This window comes from Pteropus alecto, unplaced genomic scaffold (genome assembly GCF_000325575.1).
Source record: "Pteropus alecto unplaced genomic scaffold, ASM32557v1 scaffold195, whole genome shotgun sequence".
Classification (NCBI taxonomy): domain Eukaryota; kingdom Metazoa; phylum Chordata; class Mammalia; order Chiroptera; family Pteropodidae; genus Pteropus; species Pteropus alecto.
In genome coordinates, this window is record NW_006438073.1 from 1,602,091 (window position 1) to 1,614,410 (window position 12,320).

Genomic DNA, 12,320 nt, shown 5'->3' on the forward strand with positions numbered 1-12,320 from the left:
AACGAAGGAGTTAATTTTTCTCAAGTGGTTAATGGGGGTTCTTTAAAAAGGAGGAATGTTTTAATGGATTTCACTGTAGGATTCTTGGGTGCTATATTAGAGCTACTTCCCCCAACTATTCATTGTAATTTTGTTTTAATGTGGTAAAATGTGATCTGTATTAGAAGTTGAAAAGTGGTAGCCTGTATGTTCTGTTTGACCTGTGGCATAATTCCTCGAAAAATTAAGAATAGAATTACCACCATATGACCCAGGTATCCCTCTTCTGGGTATCCCCCAAATTTGAAAACATTTATGTGTAAGGATATATGCACCCCGATGTTCATTGCAGCATTATTCACAGTGACCAAGATACCCTTTGACAGATGATTGGATAAAGAAGGTGTGGTACATATACACAATGGAATATTATTCAGCCATAAGAAAGGATGAAATATTGCTATTTGCGACAACATGGATGGATCTTGAGATTCTCATGCTAAGTGAAATAAGTCAGACAGAAAAAGTTGAGAATCATATGATTTCACTCATATGTGAGATATAAAATTGAAAGCAACAAATGAACAAAACAAACAAATGAAAACTCATAGATACAGACAACAATTTAGTGATTACCAGAGGGAAAGGGAGGAAGGGAGGAGGTAAATAAGGGTAAAGGGAGTCAAATATATGGTGATGGAAGAATATTTGCCTTTGGGTGGTGAACACACAATGCGATATACATATGACATATTATCGAATTGTGCACTTGAAATCTATATAATTTTATTAACCAAAGTCACCCCAATAAATTTAATCATAAAAGTATTTTAAAACTTATGAAATTTCATAAAGAGGTATAGATTTACGGCTTCTCAAAAAACTGAAATATTTCATGTCATCCAGTTGGCTGGAGGCTGAGCAATGAGTGGCTGTCCTGATGATGCCATTAGAGGCCTGAGGCATTTGCCAACTCTCTCTCTCATCTAAGAGACGTAGTGATAGAGTTTGCGAGTCTTAATCTGTATCTTCATTTAACAAATTAGAAAGACCTGTTATATGCAAAACTCCTTTCAAGGAGCTAAGCCAATATGTGCACGGCTCCATTATCCAAAGGCTCCCCTGGGACGCCAGTCCCCGGAGATGCTCGGGAAATGATCCCCGGGCACACGAGTCAGCACGTGCTACATATTTCTCGAAAATTCTTGAAGCATATTCACATATCAAAGGCTTGAAAAACCTTCTAATAAGGAAGCCTGTTAAATATTGCTTAACAATTGTTTCTTTACTGAAAAAAAAAAAATTTTTTTTAACATCTATTACCTTCACAAGGGCTAGTTCTGGGGAACACACTAAGAAGTAGTGATCTATAGCTTAGCTCTAAATTGAAGGCTACTAACATTTGCATATTAAGAAATGTAGGGAATAAATTAAAAACCTAGGACAATCTCTTGCAAAAATATTAAAGGGGGGAAAAATAACTAAATTAAAGACAGTTCATCCATGATCTGAAATAAGGCCCATAAGATACGAGTTTATATGCCCTTTTTTTTTCGTAAAACACTAATATTGGGTGGAGCTTTATACTTTTTTAGAGTTACCATTTGTATAGAGAATTTTTCTAAAATTCAGTCAGTATGGTATGAAGAATAAATAAATGCTGTTTTGAGGACTGATTTACTACTATGCTCATGTATTCACTGAACAAAGCCAAGTCCTGTGCGTTTTACCTTCTGAATGTCCCTCGAATGAGTATACTCCTCTCTAACTCACATCCCCATGGTAGGTACCACTGTCATCCATCTCAGGTGTACTAAGACCTCCTCACTGTAATAGGTTTCTTACACTGTTCTCAGGATGAGCTTTTAAAACTGTGAATCTGGAAATCTTTGAATGGCTTCTAATAGTTCTTGAAGGTCAAACTCCTTCTGAAGGCTGCAAAGCCTCATATGCTTTGGGCCCAGGTCCCTCCAGCCTTGTCTCACTCAACCTTGCCTCTCTTTTTCTGTGCTGCCTTCTCAAGCCTTTCGGTTCTTTAATGAGAAGTCTCTCTCCTGCCCCAGGGCCTTTGCACATGTCGCTTTTGCTTGCCCACAATGTTCTCCTCCCCATTTTGATACCTCCCTCCCAACTTCTTTGGGTTAATGTCTATTTATTCAAATCTCAGCTCAAATATTCCTTCTTTCTTGACGTACCCACCACCACAGTTCTACAACTGTATCAGGTTCTCCTGTTTTATCCTTTAATGTAGGACCCTGTACAGTCGTCATGACTTGTAATTACATACTCTTTATAATTATTTAATCAATGTTTGTCTCCCTCTTATTTTCTAGTTTCCTAGCACCTGGCACAGTGAGAAGCAATCAATAAATATAAATAAAGAGGTGTATGACAGAAGATAGAATTTTTATGCATATTGGCAAAAGAAATGACAGAATTAACCTTTTTGGAGATTTTAAAATAAACCAAAATTGTTTATAAACTGGGACATCGATCCATATATCTCGGTGTAAACTTTGTTTGCTGGTGGAGGGAGGCAAATGAGAGACGGGATGCAACTAATCTAGCATCAAAGAAAAACAAAATTTCTTCTGGTGAAATAAGTAATGGTTTTCAGGTTGGATAATTCTACACACAGAAAATGATTGATTAAAGCTTCCTGCAAGCTTGGGCTATGCAAATATAACAGGTGTCTATGTATATGCAAGGCTCGAACACAGTCTGCAATTATTTTTTGGAAAAGTTGCCCTGGTTGAATTTCGAATCATGCTTTCACATCTGTCAGTACGTTCCAATCGTCACCCAAACAGGAGTGAGACGTGACCAGTGAGGCCAAAAAACAAAAGAAAATAAATAAAAATAGTTTGGCTGCCTAGTATGGAATGAATATTCCAACTTATTTCTATTTTAATGAAAAAAAATTCTAGAATGCTCATAAAGGCATCAGTATTCCCTGATAAATCCATTGGAGTCTCCATAACTATGTGTTACGTTGGCTGAAGGAGTGAGCAAATGAGTTGAGTTAACCAAGGAGAGAGCTCTGAGATTCTGTGGCAGGCTTCACTTGACCCCATGGTGATTTAATGTAACCAAAATCTCTTGGCAAATACTTTTCACGGGACCTTAAATAGTGCCCTAAGGAGCTCTTAAAAAGTTGATGAGAAAAAGGCCACTTTGTTCCAGAGAATGTTTTACCTTTCAGACTGGTCAGTGGATCCCTGTTTCTGGTCCATTTTGGCCTAACTGCACCTTGTGTTCTTCTCCCAATCGTCTTTCCTTCTAGGTCTCATTAGAAGGCTCCTTGAGGAGCCCATGGCACTCAAAAGTGACTTCTGGCAACGAATTCTATAGCAAAAATTCATTCTCGTAGTCTTGTTATTGCTCAGTCCCTCTTCGTCTTTTACTGTGGAAAAAACATGTTTGACCATTTAAATAGGAATTGCTGAAAATAGTGATTAAGATGGATTTAGATATAACTGGCACTGTTTTCGAAATTCGGTTTTTTCATTATTGGTAAAATTTTCAAACTGACATGTATTTATTAAGTGCCTACGATGCTTGCCAAGGTTCTGTCTAATTCTAGGAAAGTTCTCTTATTCTCTTCTTGTATAAACCATCTTAATTTCTGATTCGGTGACCCTAATTTATATGACTCTGAGTTTAATCTCTGCTCGATTGAAGAGAATAATAATATCTATTTCTCGTAGCACAAGTTAAGAAAATAATGAGTCATATTACATAAATGAAATAATTATATTCACTTTAGAACCTGATATTAATATTTTGATTTTTTCAAGTTAAAGATAGCAATAATATCTCACTAGCTCTCTCAAAACCTGCGTTACTTCAGGTCTGAAGAAAGCAGACATGAAAGAAAATTCAGTTATTCTCATAGAGATAAGAAACTTGACAATATACATGACAACTTTGGATATTTAATTCCGGTAATATGAGTGCCTTTTAAAAATCCCATTTAAAATATGTTTCCCAGTTAAATATTATATTTTTTAAAAGGACAAATCTATACTATTTTTCTAATGGGTTTCTTGCCAATTGAAAATGAAACATGGCTTGCTATGCCATGATTTAAAATGCATTTATTTAAATGTGCTATACTTAATATGCAACCTGAAAGTCTCTGGGCTGACATTTGAAAACACATTTGTCTGGCTCTGATTTGCTCTTCTGAAGCTTGGCCATATGTCTTAGCCTTGCTTCTCAGGGAACTGATGGAAAATTCCCCAGGTCTTCGGACCACTTCCTGTAATACAAACTCTGTTCTAAAACCACCTTTTGTAGTTGTATATTTTCAAGCCTGAGCTTGGTACGCATTTAATTATATTAAATTATTGTTTAGTGTCTTCTTAGGTTTACCATACTATTTATCTTAAAAATGAAGTACCCCTTAAAGGAAAAAAATGCCTTAAATTTAGTAATGGGCTTTGATAGGTAGGAAATAGATTCCATTACAAAAACGATTGAAGTAAGTGGAGAGAGTTTTTGGGTTCTTGTTCAGGGCCATTTAAGTGACACTCAAATTCTCAATGTTAATTTTGGCTGCGTTAAGTGTGGCGTAATTGTGTGCATGTGTGTGTGTGTATGTGTGTGTGTGTGCGTGTGCGCGTGTGTATCTGCACGTACGCATTCCCTTCCCTAAGGTCCTCAAACGCTACCTTTTCAGGCTTTAAAATCCAGCTAACATCTCGCTTCTTTAGTTGTCTGAATGAAGCTTAGTTGTCTCCATCCACGGCAGTTCTGAAATCTCTCTGAATCAGGTGTCAGGGGACCTTATTATTTACCCCATGACTTCTATCGTTCTGTTTTTCTGGGGTCATGAAAATTGCCTTCTTAATGTTGATTTTAATTATCTTTCGATAATTATGTTGTCTCGCTTAACTTGCCAGGGGTAAAACAAGGTATTTTATAAATGTTTTGAAAAGTGGAAAACTTTCACCATTTCCCCTGTCTCCTGCTAATGGGACATGGGGCTGGGATGGCTCCTTGTCGTGTAGACCAGGATCGCAAGGGTTTTGTGATTTCTTCTGGCAGAACAAGAGAAGGGGACTTTCTACAATGGGTTGAGAACAATGTTAGGCAACAGAATGTCTTCATGTCATTAGAAGCCATAGGTTCACAGGAGGCTCCTGAAGCTCCACAGATTTGTTCGTTCGTTCATTCATTCATTCCAGAAATATTTTTAGAACGCCTTCTTTGTGTCAGGTGGCAGGAAAAAAAGGCTGATTTTTGTGCCATGGAGTTTTTACTGCAGGTTAACTAGTTTGGTTCTCTGATTTGTCTTGGTTCCTATTTAAAGGGGCTCTATTTCTCCTCACATGTGTTTGCCAGGTTCAAAGTGAGTTCAATAAATCCTTTTTATTGACAATGATGTTTACAACAAGGCTTTTAACCTAATTCGGCTCCTGAAAATTTTTTTATAGAAGAGTTTTTCCTTTGCCAAAATCATGTGTGTGTGTGTGCGTGTGCGCGTGTGTATCTGCACGTACGCATTCCCTTCCCTAAGGTCCTCAAACGCTACCTTTTCAGGCTTTAAAATCCAGCTAACATCTCGCTTCTTTAGTTGTCTGAATGAAGCTTAGTTGTCTCCATCCACGGCAGTTCTGAAATCTCTCTGAATCAGGTGTCAGGGGACCTTATTATTTACCCCATGACTTCTATCGTTCTGTTTTTCTGGGGTCATGAAAATTGCCTTCTTAATGTTGATTTTAATTATCTTTCGATAATTATGTTGTCTCGCTTAACTTGCCAGGGGTAAAACAAGGTATTTTATAAATGTTTTGAAAAGTGGAAAACTTTCACCATTTCCCCTGTCTCCTGCTAATGGGACATGGGGCTGGGATGGCTCCTTGTCGTGTAGACCAGGATCGCAAGGGTTTTGTGATTTCTTCTGGCAGAACAAGAGAAGGGGACTTTCTACAATGGGTTGAGAACAATGTTAGGCAACAGAATGTCTTCATGTCATTAGAAGCCATAGGTTCACAGGAGGCTCCTGAAGCTCCACAGATTTGTTCGTTCGTTCATTCATTCATTCCAGAAATATTTTTAGAACGCCTTCTTTGTGTCAGGTGGCAGGAAAAAAAGGCTGATTTTTGTGCCATGGAGTTTTTACTGCAGGTTAACTAGTTTGGTTCTCTGATTTGTCTTGGTTCCTATTTAAAGGGGCTCTATTTCTCCTCACATGTGTTTGCCAGGTTCAAAGTGAGTTCAATAAATCCTTTTTATTGACAATGATGTTTACAACAAGGCTTTTAACCTAATTCGGCTCCTGAAAATTTTTTTATAGAAGAGTTTTTCCTTTGCCAAAATCATTTGTCTCCTATTTTCCATATTCTTTTCTTTAATATCATTTAATTTCTTATGTGACTATTTGTCATTCCTTTTCTTATCTCCCTTATCCTCTTGAATTCATGTTCTTCCTTGGCTAACTAAATAGAAATGCTTGGAAGATTTTTTTTTACCCCAATTTTTAAAATCTCTTTTATCTCCACATGACATTTTCCCTTTCTGATAGCTCCTCTTTCATTTTAGTGCTTTTTTCTTTTGCCTTTTATTTGGCATTGCTTTTCATTCCTGTGCACAGTGAAGTCAGTGTTTTTTTTTTTTTTTTACACATTCTATCGCTTCTTTTCAAGTTGGCCTGTATTCGGTCTCAGTTTCTCTCTTTTTTCTTCTTCTCAATAAATCTCTTTTCACTCTGATCTTTTCCTGTCTGCACTTCTCATTCTCTTTCCTCATTTTTCAAATTGTCCAGTATGCCCTCATCTTCTGTGAGTGTGTGCATGTGTGTGTGTGTGTGTGTGACTTCCTTCTTCCTTTTTTCAGTTCTTTTATTTCTACTTTAAGGGGAAGAACAATTTGGAACCTTTATATTTTTTTAGCTCTTGTCAGGAAAAGGCACACTTCCTGGGCCTGCCCTCCCTGAACACAATAACGCAGAAGGTGTTGGGTTTGAGAACCTGCCCTCGCCAGCCCTGTAATCAGAGCATCTTCACGGCCCAGGAGGCAGCCCCGAACCCACACCTCAACCTTTGTGCAGTAATGCTCTTTCTTCCCAGACATACAGAACTCTTTTTATACTTTTCTTAAAAACACTCAAGATGACTCTGAGGTTTAATAACTCTTTCAACTCTTCAAAGTACCTATACCTCATTTTACCCTTGGCACGTTGAATGAGGCAAGATGGTCATCTTCGTTGAATGAATGAGGCAGCCGGGGCAGAGTGGGGATGAGTGTTTCTCGAGCTCTCCCAGGCCTGCAGCAGCCATGCTGGGCCCGGGACTGACACTCAGCATGGCGGTGCGAGGCCATTCTCTCTAGCGTCTGGGTGAGCAATGTTTGTTGCCGAGCTTCGGTCCCCTCTTTTGCAGTCCGCTTCCCCCTTACTCTTCCTTCTCTGAGAACACAGTGAATAATTAATATAGCATTCCATCTGCACACCATTTGGACTGGAAGTCGTTGTACTAGGTCTCACTCATCTCACTAATAAAAAAAAAGCTGTGAAAGAGATTCTGGCTCTGGCTGGTGAGGGGAGGACCATGTGTTTTTCAAGTCTCTTCTAGAGGACAATGTGATTCATTTGTGTTTCTTTGGTATTCTGTGTTGTTCATAGAAATGCTTGTTGTCTGGGAGGTTTCAAACAAACAAACGAACAAACAAACAAAAAACAAAACAACAAATGTACATTCCTCTTGCTTCTACTTAAATATATAATTCCTTTTATATTTTCTTTCCCTGTTTATTTTCCTGCCTTTCACAAATAACAATCCATAATCACATATTTGGCCAACGTTTTCTTCTCTAAATTCTAAACCAAAATAATATAGATTTCAAGGTTTTCAGAATGAGAAGGCCCCATAGATAGGATTGAAACTCGCTTTCCACTTAAAGGCCAAACTCAGGATGTGGTAATGTAAGGAAAGCAATGATCTATTTTCAGTTTTAAAAGGGGGCATATTTACCAGTGATAAGTTGTACAGACTATAAAAAATTAATTTTTTAACTTCTAGCAATAATTCTATCAACTTAGTATATTCATACTGGCTGTTTCTAGGGAACAAATTTTTAAAAAATTGCCTAATCAAGGAGATTTGGCAGTCCAAAATTTTCTCAGCATGAGCTCAGCATGGGGAGAAGTAATAAATGTGGTCCTTTGTGTTCAAAAGGTGAGCAACGTCTCATCAGAACTTACTCCAGATACAAATGTGGTGAGTGGTAGAGGGGGGATTAGAACTCAGGACTTTTGACTCCCGCTCAAGAGTTTCTCCCTGCAAAACAGAGCACTAATGTGTTCTCTCATTCAACAAACATTTACCGAGTGCCTATTATGGGTCAGATTGGTAGGAAACGAGAAGACACAAGGTACACATAGCCAAGCAGGAAGACAGCATGTCACTCATCAGAGTGTGACTCTCAAGTGAGTGACACCGCAGGTGCCACGGATTCTGTTAGAGTAGACGAAGGGTTTGGAGGAATCCCATAGACCTTACAGTTTCTGCTTTTATTGACTATTTCATGTCTATGTTATACTTACAAAATATGCCTGTTTTGTATCCTTACGTCTCGCTCATGTGCTTTTAACTCACAGTATTAAATTTTTCTGTGAAGAGCAGCTCTTCTTCTCCTTTCAAATATCTTATGCCAGTTATAGCTCCTCTCGCCCGGCGAGACTCAGTGAACGTTTTCTCGATAAGAATGACGTGAGGTTCACTCCTCCGCCTCAATGACAGTCCCACCATAAATCCCTGTTGCATCTAGTTCTCTTAGATCTGTCGACTTTTCCAAGTCGTGATCCATATTAATTCTAACCAAGATCACAAAGGTGTGGAGCATCCCCTTCAAATGTGATTAGCATGTTCTCCATTCCCTGATCTAAGTGACTAATAGAAGTGTACGACAGAACTCCATCCGAGGCAGACTTTTGTTCTGTGCCGCAGTCTCGCTCACCAGTGGGCTTTGTAAGGAGGCTCAGCTCACCCAGTGTCTTCCTAGAAAGTTTTCCTAAAGTCAGGGACATCGCATCAAATTATCATTAATTAAATATTTAATACTCATTATAGATAATACATTAAGTTTTAGTCAAATTTATGACAAAATAGAGTTGTGTTTTTATGTGATCAATGTACTTGATAGTAGGTTAGGGTCCTTTCATAATTATTGTGAGTGCTCTATTTTTGCTCATTTTATAATAGCTGGGGCCTAATTTTACTATTTCAAAGGACTATAAAATTTTATCATTGTAACTTTTCCTTTATGACATTGTTGGTCATATGTGTGATTTATTGGATTTGAATCTTTGGTCAAGAACGCAACTTCTAATTACAAACTGGTTTCTATGAGAAAATACAATCTGCTTTACAATGACATGTTTTATAATGAAGTTTTTCAGAAACTCATTGTGGCAACAATTGTGGACTACTGCTTCAAGTTCAAATTCCTATTAAGAGTGCCTGAGGAAAAAAAAAAAAGATTATTACATTGACTAAACCAACCTAATTTTATTTTTGTTCTTGTTTTATTTTGTGTTTTTTTTTTGAGAAAGATTTGTAAATTATTTTAGTTTATATGCTTTAAGAGTAGAGAATCTAAAACCTTATTTATTTCATGTAAGTGATATTGAAATGTTTTGATTTAATGCTCTGACCATTGAAAGGGAAAGGGAGGGGAATGATATAAAACGGTGAGAAAGGAGGAACGTACAAAGTAAGGAAGAGAGGGTGCACAAAGGAGAAACATGAAATAGGAAAAAGGCCCAGAGCAAGGAAGGAAAGATTTAATTAAAAAAAAAAAAAAAAAAAAAGTGCTGAGTCAGCAGAATGAAGCAAGACCCGGCAGTCACTGTTTTCATTTTTATGTGACATAGTGACTATCCAAGCACCTCTGTGCGCAGGTCTCCAGGGCTCTAGAGCCTACGCCCCGAAGTCTGGGTAGGAAACTCAAGCTGTCACAATGTCACTGAGAGGCAGCAAATGGAGTCAGGCTGAGGGTGGGAGCTAGCGCTTGGTCAGTGAGATTCCCACCCCTTTTTCTCAATAACAAAGCCGCCATGAGTTGCACTGATTGGTACAGACACCAAACCTGTAACACTGAAACTTCCAGAAGGCTGTGGAATCCTCATCAGCCTCTACGACTAGATCCCCTCTGTGGAGCCTCCTGCCATCAGATCGCTGCCTTCCACACTATCTCTGCAAACACTGGGGGAGATGCTGCCAAATCACCCCACAGCTGCCCGGGTGTTTTCTGAGCTTGCTCGGCCTTAAGTGAACTAAACTCATTCTCTCGATCATGATAGATGAATATATAGCACTGGTCTTAGAGAACTGCTCATAACTGGCATTTGTGTAGCACTAAAATTTATAAAACTCTTTTTTAGCTATGTCGTCTTATTAATCCCTAAGACAACTTTGCAAGGGATACATTATAATTATCATTCCCATTTTACTGATTAAAAACACAGACTCACAGAGGTTCAATAACTGGCTTAATGCCACATAGCTAGGAAGTAGCATAGTGACGATAACCCTCCGGTGCTAATTCTAGCAATTTTTCTATTATACCTTCGGAATGCTCCTTTTACATTCAAAATAAATATTTGATGATAGGGCAGAGATGGTGCAAATAATTCCTAGCAGTAGGAAATACAGGAGTCTCATTCTTCTATGCATAACATCTATTAGAGACCTCTACAAATCCGTTCCTGTTTTCTCTCTAGCACACCCACTTTTTCTCTTTCACTCTGTCTCATGGGAGAGGTTCCAGACCGCTCTCTTCTGCCCTTACATCTGGTTTTGCCCTGTGAGTATGCAGAGGGAAATTCATTTTGCCATGGCTGTTTTGTCCTCCAGCTGTCCCTGAGCACTAGGCTTGTTTCAGTTTGAGACCGACTTCAGTTCACGAATAGCGGAGAGCCATGGAGGGGAGGGGTTGGGACGATCTTCTTCATAGACCAGGGCTGCCAGGGGCTAATGATCTACCAACGACAGTTTTCCAAGAAAACCGACGTCATGTCAAATACACACTCTTAGGTGCCCCTTTCCTTTATATTACATGTCTCATTTCTTCCTGCACCTGGTCTCACAATTGCCATGTTTGTGTCATAAATATCATCAGAAAAGCTGGTTTAGCAAATGTTAGCATAAACTGCGTTGATAATATTATCTATAACTCTGCTATTGAAAAAATGTTTTAGATCTAAGTGACATCAAGTTTTATAATCACTGAGACATACACATTACAACATGCCCCACTGGAAAACACTCCATCGTAACATATTAATAATAATATATTATTACATATTATATATATGTAATTTATATTATAATATACAACATATATGTGTGTTGTACCAAAAAGATATTCAAATTATGTTTTATGGAAGCTAATAATTCTAACATAAATCACATTTACCTCTTTTTCACCAACTACAGTATTTTTGATGCTAATATGAGGACGAGAAGGACAAAAAGGGAAATAAAAGTATTTTTTGTGTTTGATGATGAGTATTCTGGCAGTTTAGCACATTGGTCTATAATTTATCATGTGGCCAGTAGTAAATATCATACAGTGGAAAACTCTAGAATTATCTCTCTGCCTCTGGGGATTAACAGAGTTGGGTATCATTATAGGGGAAGGGCGTCATGGGGATTCGTGTCGTTGAATACGAGATCTGTGCGATTGCCCTTAAAAACGGTAGGAAAAAATCCTTAAGAAAGTCATGACTGACTTGCCCAGGGTTTCTGCAGAAGGTTGACAGTGAGCACAGCACAAAAGTTGACCCTCGGAAGTGTGGAGCCGTGGAATGGGCAGGGTTTGAGAAGAGTCAGTAAAATACAGTTGGAGGATACACACTGAGTCTACCTGAATAGTTCTGGAAACCCCACCTTGCCCAGAGTCAACATGCATCGGGAAGAGCATATGCAACTAAGTGGGTTCATCCAATAAAAAAAGAGCACGATGCTAGAGAAATGCAACACCGCCAACTGCGCCAGATGTACACCCGTCAGAAACTCAGCTGCTTCTCTCTCTGCTCGCCCTCTCCAGCTGGCATTCTCTTTGAGAACTTTTGAATGACATTAGAGACGTCTGAGAAGAGCAAACATTATAGCTCATGACAGAAGCGAATGCTTGGAATTGAGTAACCTGGTCTTGGGCTATTTTTTGCCATCTGGGCCTGGTTAACTCGAGTCAACCCCCAGCCCTCCACTCCCCCTTAACGCTTTCTGTGGGTCCTCAGCTGCTCCTTTGCTGAAATGCTAATGACTTCAGAACTTCCATCTCCTGCCTCAGGTCTTGCTCACTCCAGACGCAACTTTGAGATATTTCACTTG